Here is a 6160-nt window from a genome sequence, read left to right as displayed (position 1 = left end):
TCTATCAATTTTCTTCCCTCTGACTATGAAGTATTAAAACTTCTATAGTCCCCTTATTATTTATTATCTCATTCTCTCTTTTTTTAATTTTGTGGTGACATCAAACAGGGTACTATTGACAAAAAGCTGTGTGAAACCCTAACTATAACTGGTAAGATCTATTTCCAATTGTTTTGTGGATATAGTAATGGTACAAAATAAAAGGCCTCATGTCTTCAGTGCATTTTTTGTGCTGAGTCTTCCTATCTTCCCCAGGCTGGAAGCGCAATAGCCACTCATGGACCCAATCTCTAAGACTGATCAGCCCAGAGGCTTTACCTGTTTTGTTTTTCTGACCTCTGCCAGTTGACCAGGCCACCCCACTCCAAGGGGCTCACCATATTGGTAAACCAATTTAATATGTATAGCTGATCCTCTTTAGTTTGCGCCACAGAACTCCTCAACTCAAGCAATCCGCCAGTCTGAACCTCCTGATCAGCAGACTGCAGGATTGGGCAACCACCTCCCATGCATTTCTTATACACTTGTGGTTTATCCGCTTTAGGAGTCTGCTATTAGAATTTTTTATTTGTTCTTGTCTTCTTGTAGTACCAGAACACAAAGGAATGCCACTCATTCCATTGTCTTCTTTGTCGAATCTATTCCTATGACCATTTTGAAGATAGTCATCCTGTAAGCCTTTACTACCTTGACTATTTCTTGGATTCCTGGAAGCAATGTCTTCCCATTTTGTTCAGTTCTTTCAGTCATGTCCAACTCTTCATGATCCCATTTGGGGTTTTCTTGACAAAGATACTGGAGTGGTTTGCCATTTCCTTCTCCAGCTCATTTTACAGATGAGAAACAGGGTTAAATGATTTGCCCAGGGTCATACAGCTAGCAAGTGCTTGAGGCTAAATTTGAACTCATGAAGAAGAGTCTTCCTAATTCTTAGCCCAGTACTCTACTCATTGTACCACTTAGCTGCCTTTTCTTCCCATTATTAACCCAATAAGTGGTATAATCAGAGCCCAGTTTGCCAGTGTTTCAGTTAGGCCTTCACAACTATCATAACAATTTCAGGGTTTGCAGGGTGTTGATTGTACATCATCCTTACTAATATTCCCTTATTTTTCCTCTCCCTCTCAGTCTTTATAATGATAATGGATTATGTATCTGTGATAATAGATTATGGGCTTTGAAGTTGTTGTTGTTATTACATCATCATCATCATCAACCTCTCAATTCCTCCAAAAGAATAACTCTTGCTTCAATTAGTTGCCCCCTAGAAGAGAGCTATACTGTGGCGGAGGGAGACAAGTTAGAAGAGAAAAATCACAAAAATGGGTTCTTGAATGGTATCCAGATGCTCAGATCTAGAGGAATCAGAATCCAAAGATGAGCTGGCAGAGGATGATGCCATTTGCTTTCCTTTCCCTTAACACCCTCCCCACTGCACAAAATATTTATCAGTCTGTTTTCTCTCTGGCTCTTCCCACATTTCCAGATGTCTCAGCCATGATTCATTTGGTGTCAGTGAGCATCATTAGTGCTGTGAATCATGTTTCCCATTTGTTTTATAATTCTTATTTGCTCACAGCCTTATTTCTTCTACACCCAGACTAACTTCTTATGAGTACTAGTTCTAAAGGCCTGCTATGATTTGCATGTTTGGATAAGGTTGTGAACATTAATTCACAAATATAATTCAAATGGATTTAGATTTGAATATTATCACAGAGATCCAGAAGAGTCTGAAGGAGTCCAATGAAAGCTGATGATAAATGGCCAATTCTCTTCTGGGAGAAGTGCGAGGAGAATTTTGCAGGGACTGATGTTATTTAGCATCTTGTTTAATGATCTAGAAGAGGGAGTAAGCACCATGGTTATGTTCTATGCCAATAACACTAAATTGGAAGGTGCTGCAAACACAAGTAAGGGCAAAAATACTATAATAAAAGGACCTATGGATATTAGAAATGATATCACATTACATCCAATGAAATGGACACTAGCCACCAAGGTCTGCTCACAGAGAGGAGAAGCAGTGTGAAAGAGGAGAAAGAAAGGTGGACTTACAGTCAGAGGACCTGGGTTTGAACCCTAACTCTAATACTTCTTACTTTGGAAAAATCGCTTCAGCCTTCTAGGCCTCAGTCTTCTCATCTGTAAAATGATTAGGTTGAATGAGGTAGAGCATCTCTAAGATCCCATCAATCACACTCTAAATCCTACAGGGCTAGGTAATGTCAGTCCTATATCCAAATAAAAGTAGGAAGGGGACAGACTTCAGAAGTGGAAATAAGTTGGAAAAAAGCCAAGGCCACCCTCTGTCCACCACCACTACCCCGCTCCCCAAGGATAATCAGATAAGAGAATTTTGAGATAGTAGGAGTTAGAGTTAAGGTTTGCAGGCTGGTTCAAATACACTGGATTTTATTGAGTGGAGCAGAAGCTAATCAAGAAAGTTGAAAAAAAGCCAAAAGTAGCAGAAAACCAGTGAAAGGCCAGATCAGACTAGAAGCAAGGTTTTTAAAAATCAGAAAATGTCAGAGTAGGAAGGGAGGTTACAGATCATATAGTTTGTTGTTGCTGTTTGGTCATGTTTGACTCTTCATGATCCCATTTGGCAGTTTCTTGGCAAAGATATGGGAGGGATTTGCCATTTCCTTCTCCAGCTCAGTTTACAGATGAGGAAACTGAGGCAAACAGAGTTAAGTGACTTGCCTAAGGTCACATAGCTAGTAAGTATCTGATGCCAGATTTGAACTCAGAAAAATGAGTCTTCCTGACTCCAGGCCTGGCACTCTACCCACTGTACCACCTAGCAGCCTTCATATGGTTTAATTCCCTCATTTAAAAGGAGGAAACTGAATCCCAGAGAGGTGAGGATGATTGTTCAATGTTCTAGAGCTTATAGATGGCATTATAGACACTATGGCCAAGGTCTTCTAACTGCTAATCTAATTCTCTTTTTCTCACACCATTCTGTTCTATGATCATTTGTGATGAGCTGTGGAGATAAAAAATTGTGTATGGAGATTTGAAAAGTGCTCAAGATAACAGAGCCTAGTACCCTCATTTTACCTATGAGAAAACAAGCTGTGGAAAGTTAAATAACTTGTCCAGAGTCGAACAGCAGATAAATAGCAGAGTCAAGATTAGAATTCAGGTCTCTTACAGCAATACTAATAATACTAAAATTGATGTTAATAATTATAGCAGCTAATATTTAGTACTAGCATATAGTATTTTGTGCTATATAGAATTAGTGTTGGTGTGTAATGCTTTAAGATTTTCAAAAAGCTTTATAAATATCATCTCATTTTATCTTTACAATAAACCTAAGGCATAGATGCTGTTATTAGCCCCATTTTACAATTGAGGAAACTGAGGCTAATAGAGGCAAGTGACTTGCCCAAAGTCATAAAACTGAGAGGAATTGAATTCAGTTCTTCCTAATTCCAGCTCATAAGCCACCATAGTGCCACCTGTCTTCCACTATGTCACCTAGGAAATGAGCACCTTTGTTCTTTCTACTATATTATATAGCCTCTATTAGCTAAGTTTATAAAGCAGATATTCAATAAATTCCTCAAATATTTGTTAAGCACATATTATTCTAGGTTCTTGGAACACAAAGATGAATAAAACACAACTTCTGTCCTCAAAGAGCTCACTTAAAGTTATTGTTGTTGAGTAGTTTTTCAGTCATGTCCAACTCTCTGTGACCCCATTTGGGGTTTTCTTGGCAAAGATACTGGAGTGGTTTCCTTCTCTAACTCATTTTACAAATGAGGAAACTGAGGCAAACAGGATTAAGTGATTTACCCAAAGTCACACAGCTAGTAAGAATCTGAGGCCAGATTTGAACTCAGGAAAGGAATCTTCCTGATTCCAAGCCCAATGCTCTATCCACTGCACCATCTTGCTGCCCCTACAGTCTAGTAGAAAAGATAAAATGTGTATATAAATACTATAATTCAAAATGGACATGATAAGTGCCTAGGAAACACACATGTCCTTCAGGACTATGTCTATTTTGCATGTCACCTTCAATATCTGGCAGAGTGTCTTGTAGTTGGACATAACACTATTTTTTTGTTGTTAAATTTAATTGAATTCAATATCTGAGACCACAGAAGGGGAAGAGATTACTTCCAACTAGAGACCATTTCCAACTAGAGGTGTCAAGAAAGGTTTTCTGGTGGAAGTAGCACCTGAGTTGAGCCTTCAAGAAGGATGAGAAGAATTTCAGCAGTAAAAGATTAGTGAAGAGTATAATAAGGGATAGAGGATGCTGGAAGCAAATGTATGAAAATGGAAAAAAGTGAAACTAATTTAAGAGGGGAAAATTGATTAGTTTGTAACGTATGTATGAAGGACAAAAGTAAAAAATAGGCTTGAAGTGTAGTAAGGGTCATATATTATGGAGCAGTTTGGATGCTAGGCTAAGAAGATTTTATTTTTGTCCTGAGTGCAATGGTTTTGAAGAGAATCACATGATCAGAACCCTACATTAGGAAGATGAATCTGGAAGCATTATGTATCATGGATTGAAGGGGACAAAGATTGACACAAGGGAAGACTAGAGAGCTTTAAATGTCAAGTAGTCAATATACTAATACTAATGTTTATCAAAATACTAATGTTTATCAAGTACCAGTTCAGTGCCTAGTACCCAGCTGAGCTCTGGAAATACAAAGAAAGGCAAAAACAGTCCTTTCCCTTGAGGAGTGTACATTCTCAAGTGAAAAAGAATATGTAAATAACTAAGTTCATAGACAATATCTTCAAAGTATGTGAAAGGTAAACTAAGAGGGAAAGGCACTACCATGGATGGCAGGGCAGAAGAAGATTCAGGACTAAGGAAGGCCTCTTGAAGAAGATGGGACTTGGTGAGAGAGAGAGACAGAGAGACAGAGAGAGAGAGAGAGTATAAAGAGGACTACAATGGAAGAAGACTAGTAAAGTAGGAAGAGCTTTAAATGCCAAACAGAAGAGTTAATATTTGATCCTAGAAACAATAGGAAACCACTGGGGCATGTTAAGCAGGGGGTTTCTACACCAGAAAAACCATGTTGGCAGCTGAATAGAGGGTAGATTTAAATAGGGAGGAACTTGGAGCAGGTGCTTGGCTTATGGCTCTGGGAGTGGAAAGATGGGGTCTTATATGAAAGATGTGAGGGCAGAAATAACAAAATTTGGCAGTAGATAGGGTATGTGGGGTGTGTGAGAATGAGCAAGTCCAAGAGGATACCAACCATCCAAATCTGAGTGATTAGGATGATAGTGATGCCACTGACAAATAATGAGGGGCAAATAATGAGTTCTGTTTTGAACATGTTGAATTTGATGCTATAGGTAATAGGAGTCACTGGAGCTTTTTGAGCAGGGAAGTGTCATGGTCAGACCTGTTCTTTAGGAATATCACTTTGGCATTGTGTATGAAGAATAGGTTGGAGACAAGAGATACTTTATTCCAATAATTCAGGCAAGAGACGACAATGAAGGCCTAAAACTGAGTAGTGGCAACATGAATGAAATGATGGGGATTAATATGAGAAAGATAAAGGGAGAATGGACAAGACTTAAGAACAGATTGGATATGAGGAGTGAAGGATGGTGAAGGGTCAAGTGTGACTCCCAGCTTGTGACCCTAGGTATCTGCAATGTTGGTAGTATCCTTAACTAAAATAGAGAAGTTAGGGAGAGGGAGAGGTTCATGGGGAAGGATGATGAGTTCAGTTTTGGATTTGAGGGGTTTGAGACACTTTTGGACATCTGCTTTGAAAAGCCCAATAGTTGATAATGCAAGTCTAGCGCTCAGGAGACAGACTAGGAGAGGATTATCAATCAATCAATAAGCACCTACTATGTGCCAGGCACTGTGCTAAGTGTTGGGGATACATAAGAGAATCTCTGCCCTTAAGAAACTTACAGAAATCATCTGTCTATAAATATTAACTTAACTCGTGTGAGCCGAGGAGTTCACTAGGAGAGAACGTAAAGAGAAAATAAAGGAGTCCAGGACAGAGCCTTTGGATATGACTTTGGGTACTGAGACATAGATGATGATTCTGTAAAGGAGACGAAGAAGGAGTGGTCAGGTAGGTGGAAGAACCATGAAAGAGCAGTGTCAACAAAAATCCAGAAAAGAGAGAGTATCTAGGAAAAGAAG

Source organism: Vombatus ursinus, unplaced genomic scaffold (genome assembly GCF_900497805.2).
Source record: "Vombatus ursinus unplaced genomic scaffold, bare-nosed wombat genome assembly UNPS02014812.1, whole genome shotgun sequence".
Classification (NCBI taxonomy): Eukaryota; Metazoa; Chordata; class Mammalia; order Diprotodontia; family Vombatidae; genus Vombatus; species Vombatus ursinus.
The sequence above is the reverse complement of the archived record's forward strand: the minus strand, read 5'-3'. Positions refer to the sequence as shown.